Genomic DNA, 12,656 nt, shown 5'->3' with positions numbered 1-12,656 from the left:
GAAAAAACGGGCAAGCACGATCGCGGTGTTGCCAGAATGGTAGATTCGGGCAGGGAATTTAGATGAAACACTACAAATCACAGAATGGGTCAATAATAAACTGGAGAAAGGTGAATTCAAAAATTTACTGAAAGGAAAAGATAAGTGCTTAGAATAAAAAGAGTGCCAGAACTTTACTAAAAAAAAAACTAGCAAAAGTTTTAAGACAAATGAGGACCAAAATCATAGGATAGTGGGACAAAGATGGAATGCCTTCGAGGAAGTATTAAAAAATACAGTAACAAAAGTATATGTTGTTAAACAATGTAATAAATAATTTAAAAGAACAAGGTGGTGGAATAATGAAGTGAAGAACGAAGTAAATAATACGGAAAAGGCATGGAAAAAATATAGATAAGCAGGCAAGAAGATGACGTAAAAACCATAATAGGCAGATACGATTGATAAAAAACACAGTACAATACATGGGGATAGTTAAAAAATAAATTACTGAAAATGTATTTATTTTTATTTTATTTTATTTTATTTTATTTTATTTTATTTTATTTTATTTTATTTTATTTTATTTTATTTTATTTTATTTTATTTTATTTTATTTTATTTTATTTTATTTTATTTTATTTTATTTTATTTTATTTTATTTTATTTTATTTTATTTTATTTTATTTTATTTTATTTTATTTTATTTTATATTATTTTATTTTGTTTTATTTTATTCTATTTTCTTTTATTTTATTCTACTCTATTTTATTCTAATTTATTTTAATTGTATTTAATATTATTTTATTTTACTCTATTTTACCGTCTCATTTACATATCTTCACATCTGATATGTTGAAACTTCATCGTTATTATTTGGAGCCGCAATACTAAATACTTACAGCAATGTCGTTATGTCAATCTATCCATACTGACATTAGAGAGTTAACATTGAAACCGTAAGATGACAGCCGCCTTTATTACAGGATCTCTTAATAAAGTTCAAAATACTTCATGTCTTGAAGAGAGTTATTGCTAACATGTTAAAAAATCTTTTATTTTGAAAATGACGTTAAATATTTTTGTATAATATAAAAATACTCTATACCTAAATGACAATAAGATCCTATTTGTTACTTAATGCTAATCATAGAGAGGTGAGCAAGTCACGTTTGTTGGAATAATCATTGCCAATGGAAATGCTATTCCACCTGTTTATATCTTCCCACGAGTGCGATTTAAAGAGTAATTCCTGACTGGAGCTCCAGAAGGCAGCATTGGTATTGCTTCTCCAAGTGGTTGGATGACCAACGAGGGATTCCTCGAAGTGGTTAAGTATATTTAAAAAAAAAACATGCATGCTTCTAAGGAAAACCCTGCGTTAATACTTTTGGATAATCATAATACACATGCAACGTTAGATGTTATATTGTATTGCAGGGAAAATGGTTTAGTACTCTTAACGTTTCCTCCACACACAACACATCGTTTGCAGCCTCTAGATGTGTGTGTATTTTTCCCTCTTAAGGGTCGTTGTCGTGCAGCATTCAACTTATGGATGTCTACACATCCTGGAAAAGCTATAACAATTTATCACATTGCACATCTAACAGCTCCAGTCTTTGACGAAGCATTTAATGGGACAAATATTATTTCTGGGTTTTTAAGCACTGGTTGCTATCGCTTTAATAAAAATATTTTTTCCTCAGAAGATTTCGTAGGAGTTGAAGTTACGGAAGTCAGTGACGTATCGCAGTGAGATACCACAACTGATGATTGTCTAAATTGCAGTACACTCTCTAATTCCGAAATTCCTTCTTCATCATCATCGGCAAATGTTCAACCACAAGTCAACAATAATTGTTAACCTGTTTTAACTACCGAAAAACAAAGTTTCAAATTTGTAATTATTTCCGATAACTTACTACGGAACAAATTCATCCATACCCATAGGCCGTGAGAATAAGTTCTAAGAAAGGAAGAAAGAAAAAAATTTCAACCATTCTGACCTATACACCAGAAAAAAAAATAGATTCGAAAATGAAATAAGAGAAAAGGAGGAAAAAGAAAAACGGGCTCAGGAAAGAAAGGCAAGCAATATAGAAAAGAAAAAATCCCATACTCGCAAAGTTTTTGATGAGGAGACATCAGAAAGAGAAATTGAGAATTATTGCGAAGAATCAGATGATAGTCTTATGGAAGTTGAGACTGAAGATGGTAAAGATTTTGGTTTGGATCTTACGAATATCGAGAAAGGGATTTTGTTCTGATTAAATTTGCTACACAAAAAAACACTCAAATTCTTTGTTGGTCAGATCGAAAAGGAACTAGAAGAGTCAGAATTTTTAGTAAATTTTTTAAAAATGACGCCGCGACAAGATTTTTTATTTTCAAATCAGAAGGATGAGAGAGTCATATTTCTGCAAACGATATTATGAGAAAATTGTCAGCTCCTGAAAAAAAATGGGACAGCAAGATCCAGGTCCTTTTTACGGTTTCCGTTAATTTTCATGGGTATAATATGGGATAATTCAATGTATTATGTGAAATAGTGTATATTATATGTTAGTATATAGTGTATACATAATAATGTATATTATATGTTATCAGATATTGTCTTGTCCACATATGCCTCCCTCAGGGACACATGTAGACTAATTACATGTACTTGGAATTTAATGCACGTGCCCTAAATAATTTTAATTACTGCAAATTTAAATGTATATAAAGACTCACAAATATGCGGATCTTACATTGAAGAAGCCGATACTTTATAATGAATCTCATTTTGCAGTATAAATTTTTTTTTTTGAAATTTGTCCACATATGCCCCTATATGTCTCACCTATATGTCCAAATAAAGGTGCTTTTATTAAGGGATGACATAAAATACATATTTAATAACTCTCTATTTATTTTGTTAATCATAGCTTCCTTTGTAAGTCATGGTATGGAGCCATCTATTAGTTATCTTGCCATTTAAAATGACAAAAAAACTGTTTTTAAGATCTTTCCGTACAATTTTTTGAAAATAATCTTTAAACCTTCTCCTAATAATAACAAACACATCAACAAAGAATTATCCAATTTGGTGCAGTCGTTATGAAGTGATGCCCGTATAAATATTTCGGCGATTCATTTTTATTAATATAAATAATTAAAGCTTTGGACGACAATCGACACATGAGGGTAGAAAAACGTAAAGTAAGAGGTAGAAATAAAGTCAAATCCAGACAAACCCGGAATAAATAGCTAAAATATAACTCTTCCGAACAGCGTGCAGGAAGTACATGACTCATTGAACTCCGTAAAAGTGACAACCATCAAAAATAACAATTTTTATTAAAAAATGATCTGGTACAAAAATTTGTTGCTTTCTCTTGTATATCCAACTTAACATTTTTAAGTAAATTAGAAGCAAAATATGTTGATGGAAGTTTTAAATACTGCACAAAATTTTTTACTCAATTATTTACAGTTCACGTACTCGAAAATGGATACTATGTGCCGTTGGCATTCTTTTTGTTTTCAAATAAGTTAGCAAATTCATATCCGACTGCCTTAAATTGTTTAAAGACGGATTGTCAAAAATTGAACCTAAATTTTAGTCCCAAGATTGTGTATGGCGATTTCGAAAAAGCGATTCATGCAGTTATAAGTGAAGTGTTTCCATCGGCGAAAATAAAAGGATGTAGATCTCGGAGAATCATGGTAGACTGGCTACTGAGTATTCAAACGACAATGACGTCGGGCAATATCTTATATATATGTTTGGTCTACTTTTCCTAGATTCATTAGACGTAGGTGAGTGTTTTGCTTTAGACTTTACTGAGATAGTACCAACACAACACCAAGCCGTACAATAATTTGCTGAATACTTGGTGGACAACTATATTTCTGAAGAGGCAGACTTCCCTCCTGAGATTTGGGCGAAAAACAGTTCATCACTTGAGCGTACAACCAATGCCTGTGAAAGTTTCCATTCTAAATTTAATTCGTTATTTTACAATCCGCACCCTAATATATTTCAAGTTTTAGAAGTTTTAAAGGATATTTAAATTGACACTTAACGTATGGTCCTAAAGTTTTGGGAAAATTTTCAAAAGCATATAACTCTGACCACAATAATCTTATATTTTTATTAAATTATTCAACAATTTAACTTAACTATCCTTATTATAAATCAAAATTCAAATGACAGACAAGGGACCATTATTTTCGATTTGCGTAATAATTCACCTGACACGTTGCATCATCCTTTGGACGACCTCGGCGTCAATTTCTCTAATTTTTGTATATATGCGGCGTCTTAACTGTTCCTGATTTTGTGCTTCTCATTTGTTATTATAGACTTTCCGACTTAATATTGCCCAGAACTCTTCAATTGGACGAGCCTGAGGTAGGTTGGGGGGATTGTCTGCTTTCGGTACAAAGGTAATGTTGTTAGTTTCGTACCAGTCCCTTGTGATCCTCGCGTAATGACATGAAGCAAGATCTGGCCAAAAGACTATTTGATCATTTGCATGATGTGTGTTCACAAACTGAAGCAATTTAGAGAGACATGTTTGAATATAAATATTTGCGTTTAAGGCTTCGCCTCGAACAACACCAATGTAGGGCTGTGAGATAAAGCCACCCTCAGAAATTGCACACCATACCAAAATTTTGTCCTCAAATTTTTTCTTACTTTTGAATTTTATTTCATCAGGTACATTTTCGTAATCGTTCGTGTAAAACCCATCGTTACCCTTCATCTCAGAGTTGGACAAAGTAAAATATTTTTCATCGTCCATCACGATCAACTTGTTGACGAAATGCACTCGCCTTAAAGCGCGGCAACATCTCGGAATTCTCTCTAATTGATCCTCTGTGTAGTTTGGAGCTTTCCTTCTTTTCCGGTAGATAATATTGTTACTCGATAGGGTCCTATATACTGTAGTCTTTCCAACATGAAATCTTTTGGCCAGTTTTCGCTGTGAGACCCCAATTTTGTTCTTAGCTGCTTCAATCAGTCTTGCCTCTCTTATATGATTCAAAATCCGCGGTCGGCCACTTTTACCCAAGTTAACACATGGTATCCCTTCTTCACATTCTCTGATTGTGCGATAAATTGTCGATTTGCTTATGTTTTGATCTCCATAAATATTAACAATATCTCGTTTTGACATTCGCCCAACCATATTATAAATACCTCGACGAATATCAATTTTATAAAACATTTTGCAGAGCACAAACCAAAATACTCTGCTTTGTTTATTAAATGTCAATAACTGATGACATTTCAATTCCATGGCCTTCTTTGTTAAATGCATTTTGCTTCTCAATCAGACCAGGTGAAATTTTTCCCAAAACTTTAGGACCATACGTTATTTAAAAATGCGTTCTGTGAAACCTAAAAAAGTGCACCGAAAAGTACTTCAAGTGGGTCAAAAATTTGTTGATCACAAAATAGAGCAATTAAACGCAACATTTTTATGTTTATGGCATTCTATGATTGTTGGATAGGCCAAAATTGACGAAATTCCCCTGAAGATGCTAAGATTTAATTAATAAACTGTGCTCGATATTTGCTTTTTATTGGATCAAAGTTCATTATGCTCCGAAACTCCAGGTTATGGAGGGCATCGGAATATATTAATAGCATTTTTGGCGTTAATCACTTCCATTTGGCTTTACCGAAACACAACAGCCAATTTAATATCGAATGGCCCAAAATACCAGCATATCCTGAAGACATGGTGCCAATTTTGGAAACAAAAATAGGTCATTTAAAAAGCCTTAACCAGTGGGTACCAGAAGATAAGCAAGAGTTTTACGTTAACATAATAAATTCCTTGACGACCAAGAAATCCAAAACCAAAGCATCTTAATAGAACTGAAAACCATGTTCTTTTCCGATTTTGATTTAAACTTTAAGAATAACGTTTTATTTCTGTTTTATATTATATTATTTTTTAAATTTTGGTTAAATATATTTTTTTGGCTGTTTTTCACAATAAAATGACCATATTATAGGATTATATAAAAACCAAAAAAATTAAATTTGCTTTATCAAATGTATATTTCTGAAAGGACCTAAGTTAATTTTTTTGAAAAATCTGTCCAATAAAGAAAATCCAAAATTCTAGATTTATTGATTAATACACACCTTTAACCGAACCATACTAATGAAAAAAGGAATAAAAAGATTAAAATATCAAGAGGTTAAAAAATAAACAACATTCTTCTGTTTTTCTCAAAACTTGAAAATATCGCTTAGTCCCTTTAAGAAATAATCGATTCACTTGTATTGCTTTGTCTTATATATTTTCAAATTAGCACTAATTATTTCAGTCATTTTTAAAAACAGAATTAATACCAATATAGTTAACAAAATTCCTAATCCAGATCAAAATTTCTAAATCAATCACTAACCTTTTTCAAAATAGGCACAAAAATGTGTCTCGTATATAAATATGTAAAAACTAATATTTTATTTATCATTTCCATATATAAGACAGTTCCTACAGCCTCTGCCGCTTCTCGCATTTCGCCCGGTATCGTTTTCTGTCCACCCATTCGTCTTCTTTGATGGCTTTATCTTTCATCATGTGCCGTACATTTTCTTCACAGGCAACTGAAGACCTTCCCCTTCTCCTTCTTTGTTGTGGTATGTAATTTAAAGCTTTCTTTGGCCATCTATCTTCAATCTTCATTCATTCGCTTCACGTGACCATACCACACTAGTTGTCTCGTTTCAATTCTGTCTACACTGGAATATACAGTATTTGTCCTCCTAATATCTTCATTCTTGATATGATCTTTTTTGGATACACTACACGCTCTCATTAGAAAATCCATTTCTACTACTTCTATTCTTTTTCTATCTTTTTTCGTGATCTGCCAAACTTCTGCCCCATAAGTCATAATAGGCTCTACCAAGGTAACTTCTATATAAAATACAAAAGTCACAGTACTAATTGTGCCGATATTAATTTTCCTAGAACTTAGTAGATAAGTACTTAACCATGGGAGTGGACTAGTATATAATTAAAAGGGTTTTTTGATCTCGGGTGCGAACTAGTCTGCTCTGGTAACATTTAATTCACGTTATAATAAATTGTAGCGTAATTCATTACACTATATACATTACATAAAGAAAACATTTTCAGAACCTCTGGAATGTAAACTTTTATGCACTTAATTTTGATAAACTTTATTTGGTACATCTGATGGTGGTCCATCAAAAAATTTTAGTCCCAGTTCACTCATTTTATCGCAAATTTGATGAGACCTTTTCCTGACTAATAATTCGCCTGCAAATGTCATAAAGGTACCCAAAAAGGGTTAAACGCATTTTAAATTATCTCATTTACTTTACATCTGCGATTTAAAAATACAGAAAATTGTAAACAAGGTTATTTATGTACATAATTTGTGTTTGTATTATTGTGTGTCGAAGTCGAAGTTTTTATTGCACAATCCTATAATTACGATTTTCGAAGGCTCGATATTATTGTTCCTACGTTAATAATCGAACACAGTTAATGCGAACAATTAAAAATTAAACATTCACCAACTAAAACTATATTTGTTTTTATATTCTGTTGAAACTCACAAACCGACCTCAGATTTCCTACCATCGACTTGGCAACACCGCGTCATCGGTGTCCAATTCACTGGTTCTTCGGCAAGGGTGGGGACGTCGATCTTCTATTGTTACAAAACGGCATGCTATGTCGCGGCGGGATGCTGGATCTCGGGACTCGTCGTATACGAGGAAGTGTGAAAATGTCTTGTTGGCGGCATGCATTTTGGAAGAGCGGGAGGGGTGGTTCGAAGTGTCGGAGAGTTCGGAGCTCTTTGAGATCGATGGATGGGAGCTGCAATTCGGTAGTAGGAGTAGCAAATGGTCACGAAATTATGTGGTTGGTATCGAAAATTGGTTCAAATGGGGTTATGATCGATTTAACTGAATATAGATATCGACGAGTTAAGTTGTGGTAAATGAATGAGATACTTTACACTGTATATACAGTACTCATAGAAAATGAGTAATAAAAATAGATCGAATTGATATTCTACTGTGTTTTTACATTATGAAAATATTTATTTATATAAATAAATACAAGTTTTCAGTGATAATCTTTCATTCAATTTGCTTTTTATCGCATAAAATTTTATTTGAAATTCCAACTCGATTTTCCAAAAGTGACTAAATAAAATTAAATAAAATGAAATAAAATTAAATAAAATTAAATGAAAATATATACAATTAAATAAAATTAAATAAAATTAAATGAAATTAAATACAATGCAAATAAAATAAAATAAAAATAAAATAAAATTAAGTCAAATCGAATCGAATTTACTTAATTTAAAAATCGACTTTCATTTAAGATGGGATGTCCAGATAGATGAAATAACAAAGTGTTTGAGAGCTTTAGTTCCAAAGTTTAAATTCCTCAAATCTAAAATAGATTTAAAATATTTAAAAATATTATATTATGCACTAGTTGAGTTTAGAATTAGATATAGAATTCTCGGGTGGGGCGGTGTACAAAAAACTTATTTCAAGAAAGTCGACATCTTCTTCTTCTTTCTGTGCCGTGCTTGTATTCAAGCGTTGGCTATCGTCATATTGACAAGCTGATGAAATGATTCTCGGTCGGCAGCTAGATGAAACAGTTCCTCGACCGTTCGACCTGTCCATTGTCTAATGTTACGCAGCCAGGACAGTTGTTTTCTTCCGACCCAACGTTTTCCTTCGATTTTGCCCTGAATGATGAACCGGAGTAAGCGATATTTAGGTCCTCTCATTATATGACCGAAATATTGGACCTTTCTCATTTTGCTGATGTTGATCAATTCTCGCTCTTTGTGCACGGTCTCTAGCACGCGTTCGTTAGATATGTGTGCTGTCCACGGGATTCTGAGCATGCGACGGTAACACCATAACTCAAACGCTTCTAATTTGTTGAGATTTTTTATTTTTGTTGTCCAGGTTTCACATCCATAGAACAAAGTGGACCAGACGTAGCACTTCAATACTCTTAGACGTGTGGTCAACGACAGACTTCTACTGCATAATACAGAACGCCAGTTAATAAAGTTTTTCCGTGCGAGTTCTATTCTGGTCGAAATTTCCTCGTCACTTTCAACCCTGCAGTCAATCCAGCTACCCAGATATCTAAAGTGTTCCACCCTTTCCAGGATTTTGTTATCTAATCTTAGCACTGAGTCTTCGATATTAATTTTTCCGACCACCATCCATTTTGTTTTTTTTGCGTTGATTGTTAAGCCCATTTCAGTGCATTTGTTGTTTACAGCATTCAACAGGGTTTGAAGATCTTCTAGACTCTCTGCCATTATTGCGGTGTCATCGGCGTATCTGATGTTGTTAATAATTTCACCACCGATCTTAACACCTTCGCGGCGATTATTTAACGCTATTTCAAAAACTGGTTCAGTGTAGGCATTAAACAACATCGGTGACATAACACATCCCTGTCTGACTCCACGCTTAATAGGAACTTTAGTCGATATATTACAACAAAAATATTGAAAATAATAATTAATAAAAAAATAACATACTCCTGTAATTTATTATTTATCCTGTGATACTAAAGTAATGGATACGACTCAACTTTATATGTATTCCCTGCTACTGTACACATACAATCATAAGCATATCCTGCGTACTTCACCTCATCACTACGAGACTCGCACTAAAACCAATTAACATGTTCAATTGGAAAATATCAAGAAATCAATAGGACAGAGATCTGCTATGTATCTTGCTCCAAAAATATTTAATCACTTTCCCAACATATAAAAAATATAATATTAATACTCTTAATTCACTAAGTATGGTAAAATCTATACATATTTAAAAAGTATGTATTAACCCTAGATCGTATGTTTGTGCATACATTTTTCGATCTGACTAATTAATAATGATTAAAATTAAAAAAAAAAAGAAGAATATTTGCAATAGAGTGGTTTGTAATATTCGTTCGTATAAATATAAAAAAAATTAAATACATGTAATATACATATTATACAATGACTGTAGATTATTATACACCTACATCTTCTTCTTCTTCGTCTAGCCATTCACGTCCACATCTGAACATAAGCCTCTTCAAGTCTTCCTTTCCATTGTTTTTTATTGTACGCTACTTGTAGCCAATTTTTCCCTGCAGTCCTTTTCAGATCATCTGTCCATCTCATAGGAGGTCTGCCTCTGGGTCTTTTGTGTTGGTATGGTCTCCAGGTTAAAATTGATCTGTGCCATTTGTTTAGATCGCTCCTAGCTACATGTCCAGCGTATTCCCATTTCAACTTTAATGATTTTTGCACCACATCGGTGACTTTGGTTTTCTGTCTTATCCATGTGTTTGTTTTCTTGTCCTTAAGTGATATACCTAGCATTGCTCTTTCCATCGCGTGTTGAGTGACTCTAAGTATATTCATATTCTTTTTTGTGATTGTCCATGTTTGTGCCGCATAAGTTAATATCGGAATAATGCATGCATCAAAAACTTTAGATCTAAGATGTAATTGAATTTGTTGATTTCTGAGTATATAGTTCAGTTTACCGAATGCTGCCCAAGCTAACTTTCTTCTTCTTTTTATTTCTTCAGTTTGAATTTCCCTATTTAGTATTATTTTTTGTCCTAAGTATATATATTCTTCAACTTTTTCTATAACTTTATCGTTTATTATTGTCACGGTGTCTTCGGAGTGCATGACTTTTGTTTTGTTTAAATTCATTTTCAGTCCTATTTTAGAAGATTCGGTATGTAGTTCTAAAAGCATGGTTTGCATTTCTTGTAGGTCAGTAGCTATCAGAATTATGTCATCTGCAAATCGTAGATTACTGAGGTAGCGGCCATTGATGTTTATTCCCTTATATTTCCAATTTAGGTTTTTAAAAACGTCCTCCAAAACTAAGGTGAACAGTTTGGGTGATAAAGTATCTCCCTGTTTGACTCCCCTGTTTAATGGTACAGGGTTCGTGTGTTCATTTTCATTTAGGTAGTATGTAGCTGTAGCTCGGTTCATAATTTCTTTTATTAAGTTAATATATCTGCTGTCTATTCTACAATTTTGCATTGCGTTTATTACGGCCGTGTGTTCTATGGTATCGAAAGCTTTTTCGTAGTCTACAAATGCTAGGAAAACTGGAAACTTGTATTCGTTACATTTTTCTATTAATATTTTTGTGGTTAACAGGTGATCGGAAGTTGAATAGCCTTTTCTAAAACCTGCCTGTTCGTATGGTTGGTATTCGTCTAATTTCCTTGTTAGTCGAGTAGTTATGACTTTGGTGAGTATTTTAAACAGGTGTGACAGTAGGCTGATGGGTCTGTAGTTTTCCAATTTTCGACTATCACCTTTCTTGTGTAATAAGATTACTTTAGAGTTGTTCCAGCTCTTAGGGACTTTGCCCTGATGTAAACAACTGTCCACAAGCTTAGTTACAATTGCAATTAGTTCCTTACCTCCTTCTAATATCATATCTGTGGTAATACTATCTTCTCCTGCAGCTTTATTTCTCTTCATGTTTTCCAATGCTGTAGTTACCTCTGAAATTGTTACTTTTGGCATTATTTCTGATCCAACATTTTTTATTAATTTCCGTGCTGGTCTCATTTCATCATCTTGTTGATGTGTTCTGTAAAGTTCTGTGTAAAATTCTTCTATTCGTGTCAGTATGTTTTCTCTAGTTGTGATTTCATTTTCGTCTTTTCCCATTAATGATATCATCTGACGTCGTCCTAGTGTCGGTCTGCTACACCTACATAAATCTAATTAAATATCGTCACACATTATTCCCGCGTTCGACCAATAGGTTTTAACGGGTAATGAGTAAATGTTTTTTTGGTTTTTGAGTGATAAATGTAAAATTAACATGTATGTAAAAAAACTACTAATTATAATTCTTTCTTGTACGTTGGAATCAATAAACATTAATTATTATTATTTACTGTGCCTATATAGATATTTTAAATAACTAAAAATTGGGTAAAAATATTAATATCATCACAATAAAGAATTTCCTCAGTTAAATAATATTTGATATTCGAATCTAAAACTCGCCCAGTCACACTTCACGTATTCCACAACCACGAAGCCCTCGTCGCTCGAATTCCGAAGAGACAAGCAACAAGAAGAATAAAATAAAAAAGAAGAAGCGAAGGCGGTGGTATCTCCAGCAGGTTTTATCGACTTGTCCGACATGGGGGCATTTAATTCGGACACACCGCAGGCGAGATAGTGCTCGAACCGACGGACACCAACGGGAATTCATTAAGACTTAATGGAATTAAGAGAGAATTGGCGAGGGAAATGAACGAGGTGTAAATACATTGTTATAGAAATTGCTTTACAAATGAGTCGAAATACTTTTTCTCCTGCAAAAATAATAATATGTCGGTTATAAAAAAGTATATTCAGAAGAATTAATTTTGCAAATTGTTCGAAAAGTGCTTACGAGATAAAATTGATTGTATACAAGGGGTGTAAATCCAAAAACGAAAGAGATCGAATTTAAAAAAAAAATAAAATGTTTGTGTAAACAAAATGCAAACACATCAATTTTTATTCTAATATTCTTCTTCCACGCTTCGTATTTTCTACTTTCACTTTGTCTGTTGAATCAATGAACTATCACAGTATATTACCATAGTATA

This window comes from Diabrotica undecimpunctata, chromosome 8 (genome assembly GCF_040954645.1).
Source record: "Diabrotica undecimpunctata isolate CICGRU chromosome 8, icDiaUnde3, whole genome shotgun sequence".
Taxonomy (NCBI): Eukaryota; Metazoa; Arthropoda; class Insecta; order Coleoptera; family Chrysomelidae; genus Diabrotica; species Diabrotica undecimpunctata.
The sequence above is the reverse complement of the archived record's forward strand: the minus strand, read 5'-3'. Positions refer to the sequence as shown.